General features: G+C 28.4%; 1 long non-coding RNA gene across 1 annotated transcript; it reads left to right on the top strand.

Moving 5' to 3' along the window:
• The first annotated feature begins 7,447 nt into the window (after positions 1–7,447).
• Positions 7,448–17,562, top strand: LOC129971284 (uncharacterized). Its single transcript, XR_008784785.1, has 3 exons — positions 7,448–7,573; positions 14,216–14,282; positions 17,438–17,562. It is a non-coding gene; the product is annotated as an uncharacterized LOC129971284 (long non-coding RNA).
• The last annotated feature ends 7,333 nt before the right edge of the window (positions 17,563–24,895 follow it).

The following is a 24,895-nucleotide window of genomic DNA, read 5'->3' as shown; positions in this document are numbered from 1 at the left end:
AGATAAATTAAAACTAACACAAGCATCTTGGGAAAAAATTTGGAAAATGAAGGAGCAGATTATTGGTCTTTCGTTCGAAGAGAGTGTTCGTATATGATAAATGTCAATTTCATGATCAAAGGATTCCATGTTCGAGAACCAACTTCTTCAAGCACTCGCTTTGTTTGATGGTCTAATGTCTGACAAATAGGATGCCAAGGATCACATGTCTCCAAACTGGCAAATGAATTAAAAAATGTGACGCTGAATTTAAAAAGGATTCGTCTGATTTATATGAAGGGAATTCCAAGTAGGTTTATCAAAAATCTAGTTGTCAAATGAATAAATTTGTGAAAAATATAATTTTTTTTGAATTATAAAATATTATTACTACAATGTGTGCACATATTTAATAATTAAAACATTAATTAAAGTATAATTGCTTTTTATAATATATTGGAATATTCAATAATTGCTTGTATTATATCCACTCCATAATAATTTTTAATGCTTACAATTATTTGAAATTTATAACTTAAAAAAATCATTTTTAAGAATTTAATATTAATTTTTGTCAGATACTAAATCATTAAGAATTTTTGTCATTTCAAGAATTTTTTTTTACTATAGCCATTTTATCCATTATATATATATATATATATATATATTGAAGTGTGAATCTAAATTGACCAGTTATTAAAAGAACAGCCTGATACTATTCAGTTCCTGTGGTCACAAAATGCATTGAATACATCACTAGCATAGTGCACGCTTAGTCTACAGAAGGTGAAATGCATTTCTTTTAGCCCGAAGTAATCTGACTACTGCTTAAAATTCCATGCACCATCTTAATAGTCTTCATACAGCCCCGAACTGGATGTTAATATAAGAGAACAATGCCAACAATTGTATCAGGTTTAAAAAATAAAAATACCTCCTTCTGTAACATAAAGTTGCAATTTTTATAATATATCTTTCAAGGTCGAAGAATAAAAAAAAAAAAAAAAAAATCTGCATATGAAAAAGAAGAAAATTTGTATAACAAATTTTTTATTGTTTGTAATAATTATAATTTTTAATTGAGCATTTTAATGTGGTTTTGGGAGAATGTTTCTTTAAATAAGCTTTCGCGTTCTTTAAATATTGTTCTCTAATATTAAGAATTTTAAAACTGTAACTTGAAAAAATTAGTGATTTAAAAAAAAAAAGAATACGACAGTCAGGGAAAACCAGTATTCTTAGCCTAATCCATTTGCAAAAATGATATCATGAGTTCACGCATGCTATCAAAGCTGATATCATGATATGGTATTAAATTATATGAAATTTGAATTATTTATTAGAATATAATAATTCTGTTCCTCGCAAAATTAATCTTCTTATTTTTCTTTTAAATACATAAGTAGTTAATTATAAAGTAAAAAAAAAAGCCAATTGGAACATTTTATTCCAAATCAGAACAACTGTGTTATCTCTAGAATTAGATAATTGTATGGCTTCGTCCATATATATATATATATTATTTTCCTTTTATTTTTGACATAAATTATCAGAGCTAATTACGACGCTATTGATTAAGAATATTCCAGGAAAATTCAACCTTCTGATAAAAATATCACAAACGTCACTCGCTTATAATGTTGGTTACCAAAATATTATATCATCGATTAAAACATTGGCTCATAGTTTAATACTTTTCTGAATAGAAAAGAATGAGTCAAAAATACAAAATAGTGCGTTTTTTTGAGTTGTTTGCAAATCATCAAGTACAGTATCAAGCCTCGTTCGAGGAGAAAAAGTTTCATGAAAAGTAAAATAAATAAATAAAATAAAGAGATTTTTAAAACATATGCTTAGAAAGGTTTGAGAATGACTTCGATTGGTACACGTGTCCAATGAACTATTTTATTTATTTATTTACTGCTTCTCTTTCTATATTTTGCTGCGAAGAACAGATGTAAAATTCGAATTTAAAGATATTTAACGATTACCACTTCTGTAAAAAATATCGTCTGTTGGAGTGCATTACCACCAGATGGTTACATATTGTGCCAACAGATGGTTACATAATGAACATGTAAGGTGACAAAGATGTTTATATTTTGACTAATTCTCAAAATCTCTCGAAATATCGTAGTTTAGTATTTATTGAATACAATTTTACCGATTTGCATCTATGCCAGAAGAATTTTGTCATTCGGAACTGTTAAACTTTTAAACCATTTTGAGCGCGAATGCTTTGTCTCTGGAGTTGCCGTAACAAAGTGGCGCCCAAGAGTTATTTCTCGATTGCAAAAGGTTAATAAGACCAAATAATGGATTAGATTGATATTGAGAATGATGTCGAAGAAGTAAGTTTGAAAGAGATAAGATTATTAATTAAATAATTTGAAATAATAATTTAGTAATTGCTTGGATTTTGCTATTAAAATCGCTACTGCAAATATGGGGTGGTTGACGATTACTTTGTTTTATTCTGATGTACAATTACAGAATAAACATTGATATTGGACCTTATTATTTTAAGGACGATATGGTTTTAAAGTTTATGGATTTGAAATTCTTACAAATCGTCTCGCAATAAACCTACAAATAAGTTTAGAATCGAACATCGGATAAGCAAATAAAATAAACATAAAATCAAACGAAATATGTAAATTTTATGAGAACTATCTCATTAGTAAATCAACGAGAGTAATTGATTCAAATTTTTCTCATATACTCTCTAATAAAAGTATTATCTCCCTTCCCTCATAAAGGTAAAGCCTGGTAATACCGCGAATATCTGGCATGGTATTGGCGAATAACATTTAAGAAATATTCATATTTGCTATGAATTTATCATTTTTACTGAATCTATGGTGAGTGATCCTTAGCGATATTCCTTAGCATACGGTTGCTGGTGCAAGAAAATTGAATTTGTATTTTATTCCAATTTTTACCAAACCACTTGAAACAGAAATTTAACATAGAACTACATATATTTAAGTAGCTGTGTTTTTAAATTCCGCTTTTACGTTTCGTGTAACATTACAGATCAACAGAAGATCAACCCCTCAATGAAAACGAGTTCCAAATTTGATAGGTATCTATGCGTTAGGTGTTAAATGTGCGTACTGAATTTTATCCATCTCGCTCTCTTCGCTTTATAGTTATTGTGTGAACTTATCCGGACAGACATATTTCCTCTCAACGGATTTTGCTCAAAATTTGATAGAAATCAATCAATGTGAACTTATACTCGAATATCCGGACAGACATATTTCCTCTCAACGGATTTTGCTCAAAATTTGATAGAAATCAACAAATTTGGAGTAAATTAGCATTTTTGCTGTATCTTATTATTAATATTAGAATTAAATGAATGAATTACAAATTTCATTCATCTAACTCTAAACTTTTTGAATTATTGTGTTCACAGACAGACAGAGCAACAACAGGCATAATTAAAAATGGGCTTTTCGAACTCGGAGAGATTTGAAACGTGGATATTAGCTAAAAATCACAATTTCAAATTTTTTGACAATTACAATACTTACTCTTTGAATACATTATGTACACAAATGTGAAAAATAGCGTTTTTTATGTACATATAGAATTCAATTATATATTCAATTTTATTTATTCCTAATTGCATGAGTTAAGTACCAACTTTTGAACCAAAAATGTTCGAAAGTATTTTTCATGTTGATTTTTGTCTTTTGTCCATTTTGAAATTATCTGCGATCACTCACTCACCCCCCCCCCCCTCTACTACGTTTTTCTGTAGGAATCTGTGATTTCTGATTTTTTGTGTGATTATTTTAATTGAAAGTCTGAATTTAATTATGATAATTTTTTTTCGTTCAAAAATAATATATCTTTATCTGGAATAAACTTTTTTTGAAGTCCCTATTAAAATATAAAATGTCATTTTGGTGTGATATTTTACTGATAATTTCTACTAAAAAGTTTAAGTTAAGACGAATATTTACTAGAGTAATAAAATACTATTAAAATGCTTTAGGTCAGGAAAATAAATTAAGAAATTAATGATATTTTAATTGTCATAATTCTCTCGTTGAAAACTATTATGTTTTCATCTCTTAATCCACGGGAGAAGATCTCCTCAAAACTTTCTCGCATATTCTGTAATAAAGATGCTATCTCAGAGAACGCCTCGCGAGACATTGGCGTTTAATAGTTACGAAATATTAGCCTTTCGTGTGAATGTAGCACTTTTAAGGAATTTATTGAGTGATCTTAAACGAGTATTTTGGCGATTAGCTCCTGACATGTGATTAATAGTATCTGAAAATTAAATTTGTGTCTTAGACGCATTTTTCCCAACCGACTGAAGCAAAACATTGATACAGAATTACAGTTGTAGTCACAAAATCACATACAGAAATTGGATATATTTAAGTCATTGTGGTTTTGAGTTATCACATTTACATGCTTTTGAAAATGCAGACTGACAGATCAATCTCTGTCTGGATTTGGTTCAAAATGTAATAGGTGTAAACACTGTAGATGTTAAATCCATGCATCGAATTTTATTCATCTAGCTCTTTGTTTTGTAGTTATCGTGTGAACTTGTATTCGAACAGCCGGACATACAGACTTTTTATGAACGGATGTTGCTGAAAATTTGATAGAAATGTACAAATTTGATGTAAAGACTATATGTCGAATTTTATCCGTCTAGCCTAAAGCATTTTAGGGTTATTTTTATCACAGATGGACAGATAGACATAATGCCAAAATATGTTTCTTCGAACGCAGGGAGGTCTAAAACGTGGAGATTCGACAAAATCTGGAGTTCGAATTTTTTAACAATTCGTAACAGAAAATAAAGCATTCATTAAATGACTTGATAAACTCTTTTTATATCATATTTACTTATATTTGCTGCCTTAAGAAGTTAATCATCTAATTTTAAACGAAAACAAAATTTTCTGTCATCAAAGTAAGTTCTAGAATCGAAGCAAGGATGAATAGGCGGAAATTAATTGGTTAAAATCTAGACTTGTCTCCATTTTCAGTTGGCGGACTACAGATAGTCAAAGCAAGATGAGTAGTCTTTTAAAAGCCTTGGAATACCAGCGTAGTCCAAGATTAACTTCTTAAATTTTAATCTAAAATTCAGTTTTTGATGAAAATAGCTCTCTGCGTCTACGAACCTTTGCAATTGTGGATTGTCAATGCATTTCTTCTTACTTCATTTTCGAACCAATCAAGAATGTAGATTGTGATTGCACTATCTCCAGATTTATTTTTGAAATCTTTCTTGTGATCGATTTTTCGATCATGGAACAGCGTTCGCAATACCTGGACACTTTTCAGATTTTTATTTTCTCTTATATTAAGTATAATGAGTTTAATTCCTCTAAAAGAACTGAAAAAGATTGTTGCTGATGAGAGAGCTATGTGAATTATAGCTTTATTTGGTTTAAATTCGCTTGATAATGTTCGTTATTTTAATAATGCGTTCTTTATATCAGTAAAGTATACGAATTTTGGATCAAATTGGTTTCATATTTATGCTTATACAGTTCATGAGCAATTCACATTTGTTCTAATTCACAATATTTTAACTCAAAGCTACATGCGCGTAATTACCAGCCTTAGGAAGTAAATGCGCTTAAAAAAATTTTTTTATAGGTAATATTTTATGCACACTAAATTAGAAAGACGTCTTCAGAATTTAAGTTTTTAATAATTAATTCAAGTTAATCTTTAGAAAGAGGTTTTTCTTTTTTTTGAAACAGGCGGTTTTATAACAAAACAACACGATACTATTTATCTATACATAGTATAAAATAAAGACTCCTGAAAGCGTCTGTATGTTTGAGAGAGAAAACTCGAGAAATACTTAACTAATGATGGAGATATTTGTCCATTTTGTAGGGCATTTATAGGGGAAGTTTTTAGTATATTGAAGTCGTATCAAAATAAAAAAAGGAGTTTTATAATTGCGATTTTAATTATTTTTTTACTACGATTCGCGTACGCGTAAAACAGCAGTATCTGCACTTTGCACTTATCCGCGCATGTGCAAAAATCTCAAACTGCTCATGAGCAAATAGAAAGAGCTGCGGTATGCATATGCGATACATTTCTTTGTTTACGTATGATTTTAGACAAGGATTCAAAACTCATTATGATCCCCAAAAATTAACTATAGGAGATATTTGTATCCTTTTGTAGGGCATTTATTGGGGAGGTTTCAGTATATTGAAGTCATATCAAAATGAAAAATAAAAGGAGTTTTATAATTGCGATTATAAAGGCAAACGTTTCACACTGCTGGAATTGACTTAAGCAAAGAGTGTTTTTCACATGGACAGCTTTATGTAGTACTTTCTTGAATTATATCCAAAGTCTTTTCGTCTTGGTATCAGAAGGAAAAACAGGCAATATAGTTTACAAAGAAATATTATGAAGCAAGCTGAATTTTATTTTCGTGTCAGATCATACAGAATTGATAAACAAGTGGGGAACAGTGGGTACAATTACTTATTTGTATATTTTTAAATTTTAAAACAGCTTTTCTATTGTATATTTTTAGCAAATGATTTTGTCTATGGACATATCATATTTTTACATTTTTAACAGTCTAAATATTTCTGAATGTGTGCTATAAAAAACTGTTTTGCAGTTATTTTTGATGATTTCTAAATATATATATTTTTGTTTGTTTGATGATGCGTGACATGCCCATGTCATATCAGGTGGAGCTAGACTTAAGTTGAAAGCTAATTTTTCCTCTTGGATGTTATGCCTCGGGTAACGCTGTGTGGTACTGCTAGTTTCATATAAATTCAAGTCAAATTCTGGATGTATTTTCAATCTGAGATGTAACTTTCAAAATGCCAAACTGTCAAGTATTATCACGTACGTAGAAAGATCAATTATATCAATTTTGTTATGGTAACAGTTCACTGACATGAGTATCACCCGTGGGTCACACCTACTTTCTAATTATACTGTATCATTTACCTAATTAAATGCCCTTTTCTCTATTGTAATTAAGAGATAGCAAAGGTGGAGTCATCGATTTAGATAAGTGGTTTGAACATCAGGCTAGAGTTGTGGCAGTGAACGTATGAAGGTATTTGTTATTCTACATTTTTTTTTTTTTGTGTAATCTACGATTAAAAAGAAATGTTTCTTGTTAAAGTCCAAGAATAAATTAAATAAAAAATTCCATCAAGTTAACTTTTAAAAGAAAAACTTGAAAGGTCGATAAAAAAAAACCTGAAAGTTTTCATTGCATTCGAATTCATTTAGAGAATAACTTTCCGAATTAAAAGTAAACGAAAAAATAAGAGTGGGTGAGAGCCATTCTGTTTGGAGATCCATTTGTTTTGTATTTTTCGATCGACTTGCGTGTTTTTGCTCTGAGCGTCCCAGGATCGGCGACATAAATTATCATAATTCATATGCGCACGCATTCGCATATGCGGATGAATCGCAAACTTTTTTCAGTTCGTCATTGAAAGGAAAAGAAGTTGGAATGAAGTTTCTGTGATCCGTCGATATGTTTTCGTCTTTAATAATATAAATTTCTATAACGGATAACCTTGATGTCATTGTTAACAAGAGCCAATCGGTAAGTTTTTTTTACTTCTTTTTGCTCGCTTTTCATGAATATTTGTTGTGCATTAAAATTTGAATGACATATGAAGTTTAAAAAAGTTTGGCATGTTAATAGACATTTGGGTAATAAGGTGACTTACTTCGCTGCTGAGGTATGGTGAGGTATGGTAATAAGTTTATTCTTTTCTTTCTCTTTTATATATATATATATATATATATATATATATATATATATATATATATATATATATATATATATATATATGTATAAATTGCTAAAACTGATCTCGGTTATTATGTCTTTTCTGAAGCTTGCATGTAATTCATACATCAAATGTGTTAATAATTAAAAAAAATTCTGGATTGTTGATAATGCTCTGAAGAAGATTTTTATCAGATAATCTGAGAAAATTGTATATTGAAGAAAACGTATAAATGTATTCATCTGTCACTTTGCCATTTTTAGCATTTTATAATTAATGTTTTGAAAATGTTAGAAAATTCGATTTTGAATTCTGATGTTGTATCTGAAATTTTCCCATCTAACTAAGCTGTTTATTGCTATTTAATGGCATTTTTTTCATGTACTAGAAGATTGAGTTTTCATTATGAAATTCTGACCATAATCTTTCAAATCGGATTTTTCGAATGCACATCTCTATTGATGAATCATACTGATTCAGAGTAAAACGGAATGTTTAACATTTGCAGAATTTAATTTCTTTTGGACTTATTCAGATTACCTTTTGCTATAAATTGGTATTAAAGTTCATCGGATGGATCATGTTTATTTTGGATTCAATTTTTTCCAAGATAAAGAAGGGGTTGGTGACATACAATTTCAAAATCGTACTGAGCTTTCTAAATGCATTACCACAGCTATTTTTAAGTTGCTAAATAATATAAGTTTGGCAAAATCCTTTTGAATTTGAACTGTCATTTTTTGATCGATATATCTTGGCGAACATTTTCAAACATAAATTTTATTTAAAATCAGTCAAAAGATCACTGATACTGCTGTCTAATTTAAAAATAAAAATATTATATTAAAAGAATTTTGATAATTTTTCTCGAGAATTTCAGCAAAAGAAACTTTATTGAAAACTATTTTTTTTATGTTTGTGTATAAATTTTATTCATCCAGATTCAGTATCGTATCATAAAATGGTGGAAATGTCAGGCATACTAATTCAGGAAAAAATAATTTAAGAATGATTTAAAGTATTTATTATCAAATATAATTACTAAAATAAAAAAATTCTGATGTTAGAGCATTTATAATAAATAATTGAATTGTTGTTTATTATTTTTTATAATACTTCTGATCAAAGCAATCATATAATAATTAAAAAAAAATCTAAACGCGGTTTTTAAAAGCACAGTTTAATAATTCAAAATATAGAATTTTGGTCTCATAACTATTTTTTTTGGTAAATGACTCTAAAAATGGTTCTTTGTGAGAAAAAGATTGTCAACTCCTATTTTAGGCTGAGTTTCGCGAATCATTCGTAATTAAATTGAGCTCTCTTTTAATGCCTTAATTTTTAGATTCTCGGGCGGTTGTAATTTTGATATTGGATGCATCATTAATTTTTATTAAATGTTTATCTTTAATTTCAACATAATTTTTAAGATTTTACCCAATTTCTAAAATACATGATGCAAAACTACCGAATTTCACAAGTAGTTACTTTGGTAATTTTAGTAACTTAAGTAGTATGCATTTTCAAAAGTTAGGTTACTTAGATAGTATGTGCTCATTCGGAAGAGGTGTTTTAATTAGATATAATCCAAATTTGATCATTATTTCTAAATATCTTACCAGCTCCCATTGATTTAAGGTTTCCATTTTCAGCTGCCAAAATTATATTACTTTTGTTAAATCAAAACATCATTGCCAAACGATTTGCTGCGAATAACTAACATTAATGACGCTCCTTTTTTGTGTAGACAAAATATTTTAGAAACTGCAGCTGCGAATAGTATTCGAACAAACGATAATTCAGCTCTATGATCTGTTGCATCTGCTCTTACTTTTCACTTCTGCCTTTTATCACGAATTCGATCTTCCCAAATACGTATTTTCGTTCTTCCCTCACTTCGAAATGACCTTTGTGCAAATATATTTTGTAATAATACGTTAACGGCTGAGAGTATTATCTAAGAATCAAGCTACTCAGTTTAATTAAAACCATGCGGGATTTATTTCATTCCTTTTTGTATACTAATATTTATTTCATCTCCTAAGAAATAAAAACAGTTTTGAAATAATATCCCGTTAATTTTTAAAATGTAATCAACATGACAATTAACTAAAAATTGATTATAAAAACAATCAATATTTAAATTATCCATCATGACAATCAATAACTCAGATCAATAAAACTGTTTCAAAGAATTAAATTTCTTAGAAATTAGGTTCCAAAGATATTCTTATATCTAGAGCTGCGTCAACTCATTTTATGCCACTCGAAAATAACATACCAGTGTGAAGAATGCTGCATCCATTTGACGATTTTTCTAATGTTTGGGAAAAAGCTCATTAAAAAAAAAGAACACAATGGATGTCTCTCTCCGAAATTTATAGAATACTTTCTAATAAAAGTATTTCCCCCTCCACCTCTCTGAAAAATATACCTCAGGCAAGGCCATGATCGCCAAGAGTACTCAGATTTTTATTTTCGCGCATGAGATCTTTCGTAGAATAGTAATGAAAATCAGTATTTTTGCATTATCTAAATGATATTAGTGATAAATAGTTACAATACTTTGGCGTGAATCTAACTTGGAGTCTTTGGCTCATTTTGTGATTAATATATAAATACCAGGAAATCGAATATTTTTTTTCTAATCGATTGAAATAAAACATGGCATATATCTACTAATATAGTTATAAGATCATATACCAAAATTCATAGAAGTCTTGGAGTTTTCAAATTATTATTTTACGTGTACATGTAAGTATACTGACAGATACTAGATACAGATAGTCAACCATTTGATAAATTTATTTCCAAATTTCATTCATATCTACATTTTTTATTTGAAGTGTGTATTCGAAATTTTACCTATCTAACTCTTTGCATTTTATTTCTGTAGCATTCATTTGTACTCGGGCAGCCGGATACACGAAATTCTTCTGAATGGACTTTGTTTAAAATTTGGTAGAACTCTTCAAATTTAGTGTTGTTGAGCCCAATCATCCAGCTTTTTTAATTTTCGTGTTCAGCTTAAAAAATGTTTATCAGATTCAAGGTCTGAAAAATAGACATTGTCAAAATAGTGAGTGTGCACTTCTTGTCTCACGAAAAAATAACAAGAATGATGTTTATAAAATTCAGAAAAGTATATTACTGAATAAAGGGAAAATAAATTATTGGTATATGTATATACTGAAAAGTAAGAGGCCATTGCATATCATCGGTATATCATCAATGACACTCTTGCGAATGGTGATATATCGTTATTGTGGTAAAGTGTTAAGTTATTGTGGTAATTGTAATTAATATACGCATGAGATTAAATTTTAATATATTATATGTTGAGATTAAATATTATTCTGTATTCATGATAGACATGGAATATTTTATTTAGGAAAATTTGTTTTTGATACCCTTCCATTGCTAAACGTTTGGCTTTTGAATTTCTAATTTTCATACCAAGTTTTATAGCATTTTTTTTTCACTTGTACTTTTACGATTCGCCATGATGAGTGTTTTTTTCTTGCCATAATTGACATTGTTTGTACGGACCTCTCGAAGATTTGCTGAGTATCCGCAGAGACGACAGGTTATGGAAGCCTATGATCTATATACAGGGTGTCTCTGAATTCACGGCCCAAACTTTAAGAATAAATTAAATGCGTATAAAGAAGCATTTTGGTAAACCAATTTATGTTTAGAAATGAAGTGTTGTCAGAAAAAAATTGTCGATTAAAGCTTTTTATTTGCATAATATTACAATAATTGCACAGATGTGCCACCACCAACATCAACAAAGGCCTGGTAGTATCTAAAAAGTGGTTGATATATTCTTTCGAAAATGCCTGGTGTTTCAAGAACAGTTGCAGCAGCAGCTGAAAGTTTTGCGTTGTGGTCATCCGAGTCAATTCGGAGTCTCGTAGACACTATATTTTCCCATCTTGCTTGTATTTATTTACACTTGTTTCTCCAATACTTTTCATTTCCGGCCTCACGTTGCTACGAAAAAAATGCTTCTTTATTTTATCTACCCTCAACGTTTGATTCAAGAATTCAAGTACATTCTGTGTAGATAAAAACAGAAAATTCATCAATATTTTGTGCGTTATCGTTATAGAATCCAGATTACTGATTAGGTGTATTCAAATTTTGTTCATTACTGTTAAGAAGAATAAAGCCCTTTTTAAGTAAGTTTTGAGACAGTTAAATGGTTAAATATTTTTTAAATTTTCACACATAGAAAACATCTTTTGCCTTTAGTGTGTTACCATTGAGTGCAAATATTATAGAAGTCTTATATTTTTTTCCTTTCAATTGCCATTTACAATAGTTGGTTGAAAACTACCTTAAAAAATATTGGAAAAAAATTGATGAAAATTGGGTATGAGTAGCTGAGAAAAATTTGAAGATTAGAATATTTAGTCCTGAACAAAGCATATCGAGAAAATATTTTAAGTTTTTCTCTCATCTTCGTTTGTTTTGATTGCATTCACCACTTCATTTACTTTAGATTTCTTGACGATTTTTGCCGAACGCAATTTTCAGAAGAATGACAGCTTGAAAATCGAAAACAATGAAATATTTTCTAATCTGATAATTAAGCATCAATTTTTTTTTAAATTTTAAACAGTACTAAACTGGAAAAACAATGAAATTACAGAGCGCTATTAAAATATGCACCCTGATTATTCATAAATTTGCCATTTTGTTGTGCACCTAATATAACAAAGTTTTTAATCAAAATAAATATACATAAGAAATTCCGCGAAAACAAAATTAGTTTGCCGAAAAGCCATTTTTTTTTTTAAAAAATCGCTTAACAAAGGTTTTGTGTGCAACAATATGCTAAGAAAAATGCTGAAAGTTAATTTTAAATAAGAATGCAGACGTGAAGCAGTTTCGAGTAAACGCGAATTTCAGAGTTCGGAATCACTTCTATCATTCGTGATCGGTGTTCTTTTATGTAATAATTTGTATTAAATTTTTTATATAATTTATTAATTTTATTGTTCAATTAATCATACATATTTTATTTCCAAGTATTTTTTTTGGCTTATTTTTTTTTGGCTAGTTTTTTTAAACAAATTTTTGTCATGTTTCATTAGGTTATCAAAATTTTTTGAATCCTTAATAAACAACTTCTACATATGACAGTTCAACGGCATACACTATAGTGTATTTAGAGCAAACTTGGCGCCAAGCAATTTATAAAAAGTATGCCTACTCTTAAGTACATTATCAAATTAAAAAAAAACAACTTTCGATTGCTATTTAAACCATTTGATATGAGATTTAAAAATTATAGGAATTTTTATTTTGAATAAAAATGAAGTTGGAGGTTAATTATAATTTTTCTATCGTTTTATATGTAATTTTTTTTTATTTACCATGAATATATTTTACATTTTAAAAAGAAGTGTGAATAATATTTAAGTACATAAAGCTTTCTTTTAACAAATTAAAAAGATCGGAAATTGTTTTTCCCTTGAAAGACGCAGAGTGTATCAACAATTAATGAAGGATTAAAATGACAGACGAGTGACGCTGTGAAAAACATCTGCTCTGACACCGGAATGATGTTTACAAAAGTTAGATGGTTTAGATGAATGCTTCTTGCTTTGTTTATAACCTAAGGTTTCATCTAGTTTTATCTTGATGTAACAATTAGCATGTCCGCCGTAACAAATCTTGTTGATTCAAATAGTTTCCTCGTAACAGCACTATTTGAACTTGGTGCATAAAATTGTGTAATCTCGCTCATCATATGCAATTTCGTATTGATTTTTACCAAAAGCGCTTATAATTATTTTCTCCGATTAAACATTAAGTTCTTCTAACCTACATCTATTTTATCTTTTTAAGGATGAAATTTGTAATTAAATTTTAATTCTGGTACAGATGTGTTACGATTTTTAGAATTTTGTATTCTGGATGAAAATACAAGATTTTTGAATTGGCTTGTCAGTTAATAAATTAAGTTGATTTGAATACTGAATCTTAGAATTTTGCTGACCTTCCATAATTTTATTATTAGTGAATAATGAAAATTATTAAATAGTAGAATAAAAAGCTTTTTTATTAGTAGAAAAGGTTTCTGGAAGCATGCTATTATGTTAAAAATTAAAGAATATTTCTATTAAAAACCTGGATGTCCAAACAAAAAGCATCAAAAATGCTGGTGTCTGATTGAAAAGGCTACAAGGCAATTAAAATTTTAAATAATGAGTATTTAGGAATTAGAACATTCATTGTAAATTAATTTCTTTATAGTATATTTTAATTTCAGGCATTTGCAATTTTATTTTATATCCATATATTTCATTAAAATTTTTTTGCTTTTTAATATATAAATAAAAGTGGGCGCGTATATTTTTTTATTAAAAATAGTTCAGGGGATCACACTTTTATGTAATTGCCTTTAATTAAAGCTACAGTGAAATTAATTTATTTTTCAGACTGGGCAGAGGAACAGAAGTGGAAATTCTTCGATGCTGGTTTTACATTTCCGTAAGTGGCCAACAGGTGAGTTATTATGTTTCTGCTAATAAAAAGATTTTATTGGAGATTTTACAAGATTTTAGAATGATTTAGTAATTAGATGTTTGCGAGATGGGTTTTAAAAATTGCAAATAATGGTATCATTTCTCTTAAATCTGTCAAATACTATTTTTTTTCTGTCAGTGTTTTAAAGTTCCGATTTGTTGAAATATTTACCATTGGATTTCGACGACTAGATTTGAAACCCCGTTCCACCAGATGACCGTCTTGTAAACGAGTTTGATCTGTATTAAAGTCATTGGAACCGAATGTCATATTGCTAAAATGGCTAGATTGAAGTTTGGAGAGACAGTGCAGACTAGAATGACTCATCTGTCATTTGCCCACGGTTTGCAGTTATGAGGTTCTTCTTAAGATGTCGGTCTTGGAGTTGCTTTAAAACGGGGTGTAAATATCAATAAATCCAAACTAAATGATTATTCATCATTTGTATGTGTCTATTAAATATGTGATATATGGTCCTAGATTCAGTGTACCGATGTGGTAATTGGTGGTAGAAAATCATTTGATCTGCAGTTCATATCTGCCAGAACCATTGAAATTAAATATTTAGTAACTATAATACACAAAAACCAACACTTAAAGTTTATGTAAGTACCAAAACATGATACAGAAACTTCTGTATCTGACATATAATTTTGTACCTCAGATACCTTCATAGATCCCAATTTTGTTTGATGTTTTCATTCTCCCCGATTATATTTCTTATAGATAAAATGCAACTTTTGGTCGATGATAATAATAAAAACAACTAGAAACTAAAATCCTGTAAAATGTTCAAATCGCTATTTTCGGTAGTTTATGCATAATTTTGCAGAACATTCATCAGGGCGGATTGATTATAATAAATTTATTTTAAATGCAATTTCTTAAAATAAACGTTTTATATTTCATTTAAGTAAGAAATCTATTACAGCAGACCCATTACTGAGTTGTGCGTTTCAATAGTGGATAATTTTCTCTTTTTGCAACTGATGAGCGATAGTAGAAGAAAAAGCTTACACAGTCCGATTCTTAGTAAACAGTAAAGTTCACCATTTATTTGTTAAGCACATTAGGCGAATTTTGATTTTTAAGGCTCATTCTGAAATGTATTTAATGGTAAAAAAAGCCAACTTTTCATTTCATTTGTCTTGATTTGAGATTTCATTGTAACTTAAAAAATTATTTATCCATTTCATATCAGTTTTATTTATTAGCACGGATGAATTTTTAAAATCATTTATGACAAACATCAGATGACAAAGAAAACTGTTTGAAGTAACATTCTTAAAGTTATAATGATTACCGAGGAAAGCAATGATTTTTTTTGTCTCTATTTTCATAACTTCCTTGATAGATTTGCAACTGATTATGTAACGCCTTATGTATAGAGTTTTTGAATAGCAAATAATTAGTGATAAATGTTATTGTATTTAAAACTGTGATGGGTATGCATCAGATACGCAGGCTAAATTGAAAATTTGCTCTTTTGCTCTGAATTGTGCTCATGCAATTTTTAATAATTGAGAAAGGATTGGGAACAGAACTAGTAAACATTTTTAATATTTAGAAAGGAGTAAAAAAATTAAAGGATAATATTTCGTATTTTAATAAAGGCATTTTTACTTAAGTTTTATTTTCATATCTTATTTAAGCCATTTGAATTCAGAAATTTAGAAAATTTTTTAAAATGAAATCAGTGATAAGTTGAAATTATATTTCGTATTTGTTAAAAATTAATCGTATATTAAAGGTAAGTTTTTTATTATAGCTAATGTTTTTTATTCTAATCTTTTGGTACGTATCTAGATTTTTACAAATTTTATAATGTATTTTGAAAAACACCTATGCATTCCGAAGGACCGGTTCACAATGGTTTATTTTTAGTACTTACAAAACATTATTGTCCGTTCATTTCTGAAGAAAAATATTTGCTCAGTTTCCAACAAGTAACATATATTGACTCTTGCATCCAGTAACAGATTGCAATGCTGAAAACTGTTCATTATAAGCGATAGAATTCACTTTAATGCACTTAAATATCTTAAACATCATTTAAAGTCTTGCATGGATCAAAATAAATGCATCGAATAGAAAAAACACCAACTCTACTCGATTAATGCGGAATTACTTGATAATTAATGATTATTTACTTGAAACATGTAAAAAATTCTTTTTATTAGTTTTGAAATTTTTAAATAAAGAATTTTTTTTATTTCTAATGTTTGTAAACAAAGACGTTAAACCTTCATACTTAAACATTATCATCCTTAACATGTTTTTTTTTTTTTTTCAATAAGCGCAAAGGAAAGAAAGAAAAAAACCCTTTTCACGCGCTTTTGAAGAACAGGAATGTATAGCCTCGTATGGTTGTGCTATCCTGTTTTCAAATGATTCATAGTTTCTTTATCTTTAATTTATCCAACAGTTTTATCTAGCAATTTTGATATTTCTTATCGATAACTCATCCAAATGTAATTTTAATAAAAGGAATATTCTGCAAGTTAAACATTCAAAATGTTGCATAATCAGTTAACATTGTTGGTTAATATAAAATATTCTTTATTAAATGCAACATATTAAAAAAAAACACGTTTAAGCTTTCGTTTTAATCACTCAAGTTACCAATAAATGAGATTAAGGTTTTTTACCAACCACAGTAATTTCTTTTAAGATTCTAAAGTGCAGCATCAGTTTATCATAACACTGTATGTAATATCGATATGAGTATCAACCATATTCTTAAGTGAAGATAAAACAAATAACTGTGATTAAATTCTAAAACTATTTATTTTTTCTAGGTTGCAATTTTTAAAAATTCTTAATTTTTGTCTTTTTTAGTCAATACCTGAATTAGTAGGGTGTATTAAAAATATTTATAAAAATGAAATTGAACGAATAATAATCGTTTTTTATTTGTACTTGATACTAAACACAGTCGATAAAAACAAATTTAAATATTATCACGGCATCTGTACGAAATAAAGCCAAAATGAATGCACCTTCGGAATGCAAAGGTTCTATTTTGTAATTATAGATTTGTGTGATTTTATAATGAAATTGTATTGATAAATATACATGTATGCAATCTTGAATGTTTTAATGCAATTACTTAACTGTTCATGTTCAATATTGAGGGAATTCCACTTCTCTGATCAACTTTTCGATTCGACTTCCGGTTCCACCCTTCACAGTCGCTCTTCTTGCGTTTCGAAGGATTCAGCCGACACGACATTCCAGTGATTGGGAACGAATACCACCATGATCGGCAAGCCACAATTTCTGTTTGTGCATCTCCATTTGCTAAATGGAACATGATGAATATTTATTGCAAATAAATGGACTGAATTTGAACTATATAATTCTTTTTCCTCCTACAGTCTGATAAACTGAGCAATATGGGGGAGGGAGGCTTAACCAAAATTTGTTAACCCTTTAACGATGGAACAACTTTTCTCACCGTTCTATGCATCCAAAACTGGAATCAGTGTCGGATTCTGGAATTTTATGGTATCAGGAAAAGTACATTATGAAACCCCTTATTTAAAAGCTAATCAGTTTTGTTTTATGTTTTAGCAAATTTTTGGCCTTCTTAGTGCATTAATTTTTTATTTTAATATTTTTGCGGTAATATATGTTTTTATTTATTTTTTCTCCATAAGACTGTAATAGTTTTTTTATGTTCAAAAGCAGATAATTCATTTTTATATATAGTTTATTAAAATTTTATAGTTGAATGATTCTAAAGATGTTAGATATTTTGTCGAATAAAAATATAGTGAGCTTCCTTTACTTTCAAAGCTAGTAACTTTGACTTCAATGCTGTAACTGCTTGTTCCCGATTTCCCCCGGGTTGCAGGTCGGTGAATATTCAATATCCCACGATTTCAGCTAACTAAAGTGTTTATTATTGTTTTTATATTATGCGTTTAGATTCTGTCATGCTATTTTTGGATAACATATTATAGCAGTTCATTTCATTAAATATATATTGAATTTTTTTGCAAACGCTGGATCTAAATAGAGATTAAAAAAAAATCTGCATCCTAAGGTTTAAAGCTAAGGTTAAAACAATAAACTTTTATTATAAGGAAATTATAAACTTCGGTCAAGTATGATTTTAAAAATTACTGTACATTACCTGTCAAGTGGAATATACCATAACGAGTTAATATTAAAATATATTACGAATAATTATATAATAATATTGTATATATATATATATATATATATATATATATATATATTTCCATATTGTAGCCCTAATATAACAGTGCACAGAATTCGTACTTTTTACAAATTCATTTGGTAACGAAGCAAATATTTTTAATCGATCTGCCACCCCTCCCAATCCCCAGAGCCCTAGGCAATTCCATAGTTGGTAATCCGATACTACGACGAAACGTTGTTGAATTAAATCACAGATTTATAATATTTTTGTAACCCCAGAGAAGGACGGTCATTCATTCGTTATGGATTATATACATATTTTACTACTTTTCCTGTAAGTAAAACTTTTCCTGTATACTATTTTAATAATGTGAGATTTCCAGATTCAAAATTAGAATTTTGAACGAACAAATTTTTCCAATTTTAAATCGGCATTTACCAAATATCACTGATGCAAGTATGATACACAACATTCTTTAGAGTGCAGATCTTACCAGTATTCGAATCTGAAGCATTTAACTGAATATTTATACTTGCATTTTTCAATTAAAGCACAATATATCTACCTTTTAAAGGCTTCTGTTAAGCATTAAGTAAATCAAATTCCATCACACTAGCATATGAATTAAATGTTCACTAAAGATTCTAACTCTATGTTTTCATTAAATGCTTAATTCGAAAGTACGTGAATTTAGGGCCTGCTTTATTAGATTTTGGAAATGCTGTACAAACTTATTTTTTTAGAGAAGATGAGGTATGAAATTCACCATGTTCCAAGACTTTGGTTTCTGCATGTAGCATTAATGCTTGAATAAGTTTTAAAAATTTAAAACTTCAGTTTTGATAGTTAAAAAAATTTCCTTTTCCGATAAAATTGTGAAGCCAAGTTAAATCAAGAGAAAGTCTGAAAAATCACATACTTCCATTCACATCATTGTGAAGTCCTGCTTTATGTTGAAGTTTTTTGTGAATGCAGAGAATATATAAACTTATGAGATTGAAATTAGAAATAAATATTATTATTGCTATTTTTGAGCTGTATGATAAGTAATAATAATTGAACTTCAATTTTGGTAAAATTGGAGTAAATAACATTCAAAAAATATTTACATCCTCCTACGCAAGTAGGATAACAGTATCTATTCTCGTTCAATTGAAATAGGTGATCGTAAAAGACATTGTTCTTACCGTATTGGGCTGGCCAGTACTGGCGTTTCAATAACAAAAAAAAATTATAATTATCAGACAGAGAGAGTGAAATATTTTGTACTAAATCTTTTTAACATTTGCCAGGATTATCCAAAAATCTGAACTGAAAGTGAGCCATGCTTCTGGTTGAGCTAAATCAATGAAACCTTTCGGAAATTCATCACATTCATATATGTGGGCTTGATAGAACATTGTGCCGAAGATGTAAAGAACCACGGCGTTAGTTTAAGTAAACAATTAGATTTATTAGAACTAAGTAACTCCCAACAGCATGAGACGGAGAACTTATCCCATCACTGATGGGATTCAACTTTTATACACATACAGAATGTTGGAGAACAGTCCCATTTGAACATTTAAGAAAGATTTAGAGCCTTCCAGATTTTAATTATTCAACAGATAAAAACTTAAGTAAAAGAATTTCTCTCTTTGGATAAAATACAATGGCTGGGATTTGAACCACGGACCAACCCATCTTAAAAGAGATGCTCTGCCGAATGAGCCACGGCGATTGCTAGTTATTTTGATTTACGCAACAATATATGCGTAAAAAACTAAGCAGTGGAAGTGTGATGCTTGAATGGTATTTTGCATGGTTCCTAAAATGTCATAATTGAACTTTTATCGTGTAATATGAGAATAATCAATATTACACCAAAAAAGAGGTGGGGGGTCAACTGTTTTATAAGCCTTTTAGAAGCTGAAAATATTTATATATAATAATCATTTGTATGTTTTTCATTTACACGTTGTTTCATAGCAGTTCCGATTCATTTGTTACTGTTTTACGATAATATATTTCATTTATACGTTTTCCCTCTTTTAAAATTTGCAAATGTTTTGCTTTAATCTTTTTTTTTCTACACTTATTAAAAGATAAGGTTTGTCTTCCTTGGTTTATGAATTAAAAGATTGCTTATTGCTTATGCTCATGTAAAACGATGATGAAGAATATGAAGTTATTCTATCATCCTTTAAACATACGAAAGACTTTATTGAAAAATTTCGTACCTGATTTATTTGTTAAAATATTAATTGACAATATTTCCTATGAACTTAATTCAATTTATAATGCTGTATTTATATAATGCTCGTTAGTCGACGATTAAAGATTTTCTAAATTTAAACTCGTACATAAATGCACATAAATTGTATAAAATAAATGTGTTATTAGCACACAAGATGTTCGATGAAGATATGATTTTCATTATTTTAATGATAATTTCATTTTCTCAAAATTGCGTAATAATATACTATTATTTATTAAATTTAAATTCATTTACTTTAATTGCTTTAAATTTTCTATATTCAGAATTTTTCTTTAAAATTTTGATTCGTCTTTTCATTTCATCATCGGTTCATATCAATCTATTGAAAAATATATAAATGATGTTTTATAGAAATTGGGGAAAACTGCATATTTTTTGGAAATTTTGAAAATTAAAAAATGTTTCTCGGTTTTTGACAATTTGAGAATGTTAAAATTTCTCTTGAATAAATATTTTTATCATGTTTTTGGTAGACATATATTAAAGTATTATTAGGAACAGCTTAGAAGTGAGTCATTAATTTCACGCTTCGCGAATAATACTCTTTGCAATAATGATATAAAATAAGAAAGAGATAATAAATAAAGGCAATTAAATATCTAGAATTTTTAAATGTGCATCAACAAATCTCATTTTAATATTCGTAAGATAACTAAGGTGTTAGTAATGAAACTGATCAGGATTAAATATAGATTAAGTCATCGATGAGACTTTTCAACTTTTTTTTTTATCATAAATGTTTATTATTCAAGAGGTCCACATATATAATATTTATAAAGCATATTAAGTTATTATAATTCGTACGGTAATGTCTGATTAACGTGTTTTAAATGGAATGATTATGAAAGCACTCAATACAAATATATGTAATGGTATGTATTAGAAATATTAACCATATATTATGCAATTCAATTTAATGCAAATAATTAAATAACTTATTCTGAATTAAATTAAAAACGCCACAACTTAAGTGTTTATAAAGCAAAATTAAATTTCAAAGAACTTAGAAAAAAGTTTTTTTTGTAAATTGTCAAAAAATTGACAAGTCACTAAAAACCATATATACATATTAAAAAATTTAAAAGTAATGAGATATGCAAAAAATAAAGAATTTTGAATTCTATGTTTTACATCAAAGACATAGCGAAAGCAAATTTCAAAATGACAAGACTTTGATTTCAAAATCTGGCTAATGGCCAAATATATAGTAATCGAAAATTTGTTTAGGAGTTCAGGAATGTATCTTAATGAAAACAAAAACAGTGGAGTGAGTACTTTCGGGTTAGCCATAACAGTGAAATTCAACCGTTTGTTATACGACAAGATAAGGAACATTGAAGTGATATGAGCCCCTTACGTAATAAAATTTTATCAAATTCGTCTTTTAGTCAGATATGTATGTAAAATTCCTTCTGAATGTTAACTCAATTTTACTATGAAACCTCGTGACATATTTTAATGAGTATCCTTAAGTTATTTGAGTTAAGTTATCTTAAAAAAAATTTAAATTGATCTAAAATCGTGGTTTAAGATAGTCGGCGTTTGATATTGTTTTATTCCTGCATATAAATAAGTTATTTATACTTCATAGTATAGTATAGTTATCATAGCATAGGAAATCGCATCCAGTTCCTGCGAGCCGTAACAGAATTATTGAAAAAATTATAAATGGACTGGGTTATTAAATTCTTGATGATGTTCCCTTCTTATATCGTGTTTTTAATTATTTGTATGAGAGTAATTTGAAATTTGTGTACTCAAGAATTTAAATTTGAAATTAATATAAAATCTTGTCCCAGAAATTTAAATCTGTACCGCATTTATTAGCATTTGTATAGTTTATATTTCTCTATTTTTGGTCTCTACATTTTAAATTATAAACATCTTCAGACTTCCGAGTGAAATTATTTGATATGTAGTAATTGCAAATGTTTTTTTTTTATATATAGTAAGAATGCTTTGAATATTGATCGACTAACACTTTAATGTTTTAACTTTTTCAAGGTATCAACACGTTTATGTATGTGCTTGTAGCTTTTCGTTAAAAATTTAAAAATTAGAAGTAAAAATTGAAATTTGTTGGATTTGACCGCCATGAGAACAAACTAAATTTTTTTATCCCTCATTGAATTGTTGCGATGAATAAAATATTACTTCGTGGTATTTTTCTGTAACCTCTTCAAGAATGATTTTTGATCAAATGGGTCTTCATCTCTTAATTGTAGTTGACTTGAATTGTAAATTGAAATGTGAATTGTTGTGGGCTTGGCTTTTTCGCCTTCTTGGAAAATTTTTCTCTTTGGTGGGATTAGAGACAATGATTTTTGGGACCCCATGGCGTAACGGCAATGCTTTATTTCTTTGAAGATCGGCTTTGCTGGACTCGGTACACTTTTTTTTTCCTTGAGATCGTGATGTCACGGGGATACACAATTATTTTTCAATCACTTTCGTTGTTTTAAATGTTCTTTTTTTTATTTAATCCATTTCTTGAGTTTATTGAAATTTCTTTTTGTCTTGTGAACACAACATGAGCTCGGAAGTAAAGTCCTGTTCATTTATAATTCGATTTGCAGTTAAATAAAAAAATATTCTTGCAGTAATCTAGATCCCTTTTCCTTTCCAAAATATTTTAAAAAATTAATAAACATTTCTTCTTTCTACTCTCCAAAATTATAACGATTAAAATTCAAGCGCTTTCATTTAGAAATATTGAAATGGTTGTATGGTGTATGATTGGAATGATTTATACTGTCATGAAATAAAAGCACAATGTAGATACAACTGAGAAAGTATAATAATCCAGTAAGAATTATTATAAAATCTTGTTTCAGATGTTAATATATTTTTGTAGTTCAAAAACTTTTCACTGTTGCTCTAACTCTAAATTTACTAAATCATTAAAAAAATGTTTCAATTAGGTATGGTATAATGCTAAATTTGAAAAAGAATTTCTTTTACTGGATTCATTTTTTCTCAAACTAATTTTTAGTTCTCTTACATAGGAGCATTTCTGAAATTATTTTCATGGACTATTGGTTTGACTTTTTTGGCATCAGATTGTTAATTGCACCTCTGCCAACTTAAATGTCATTTATCTTTCCAGATATTATATTGTTAAAATTAGATAACACAGATGATTTAATTAACAATAAATGAGTATTATGAAATTATGCACAAAGTAATCGAAAAGGTTATGAATATCTGCGTTATGTGTAATTAAATTTAATTACAAAACAAAGTCAAGAATAAGGAATTTCAAATATTAAAACTATCGAATCTTGAATAGTTTATTTTAAATGTTTAAAACATGGCCTTAAGTGTGCGTGAAGGGTCTTTATCGAACGCTCTTGAAATATTTTCTCTGCTTTTTTTTTTTGCCTTTTTTAATTATTAGCCATTGTGTTAGGTATATATATATATATATATATATATATATATATATATATATATATATATATATATATATAAAATATAAAAGCTATGTAACTCCGATCTAGAATTTTATCGCATACTAGTGTAAAAAAGCATAGAAGCTTTAAAGTGTTCTAAGAGATTTTTTGACATGATAGACGTGTAAATTTCTGGATAGAACAGTAAATAAATTTTGAAATAGGTGTAAAGAAGGTTTCGAGTGTGTTTTCTATAGGCTGCTTAAGGTGGCAATGAAATTGCTAAGCATATTTCAAACCTAATTTATTATTTGAGATTCAGTAAGTAGTTTCAAGATGTGAATGAATTAAGATCGTAAACATTCAAGTGCCTACATATATGTACAAAAACAGATTTTTACAACTCACTGATGCTTTCGTTTTTGGCGTTTCCTACATTTATCACTTTTAATTCTTAATTTTTAGTTATGAAATTGAAATTAAGCCATTAATATTTAATTTCTGATTTAAACGTTTAATTTTTTCCTGTATTCCTTATTTTTAAACATATTAATTTAACGTACAAAAAATAAATAAAAACACAGTGTAGTGTGGAGGGTGTTTGAATTCTGTAAAATACCGAGATGTAATGCATTGGCGAAAACTTATTTCCATCTGGATCCAACGCTTTAATTGTCCCGCATTGATTGAGATAATGCAGTTTTTTTCATTCAGTTTCTGCTTTATTTATCTATTGTATCTAGTTTTCCCTCGTGATATTGAATAAAGTCTAATC

Source organism: Argiope bruennichi, chromosome 6, assembly GCF_947563725.1.
Source record: "Argiope bruennichi chromosome 6, qqArgBrue1.1, whole genome shotgun sequence".
NCBI lineage: Eukaryota > Metazoa > Arthropoda > Arachnida > Araneae > Araneidae > Argiope > Argiope bruennichi.
This window is presented reverse-complemented; position numbering and strand designations above follow the sequence as displayed.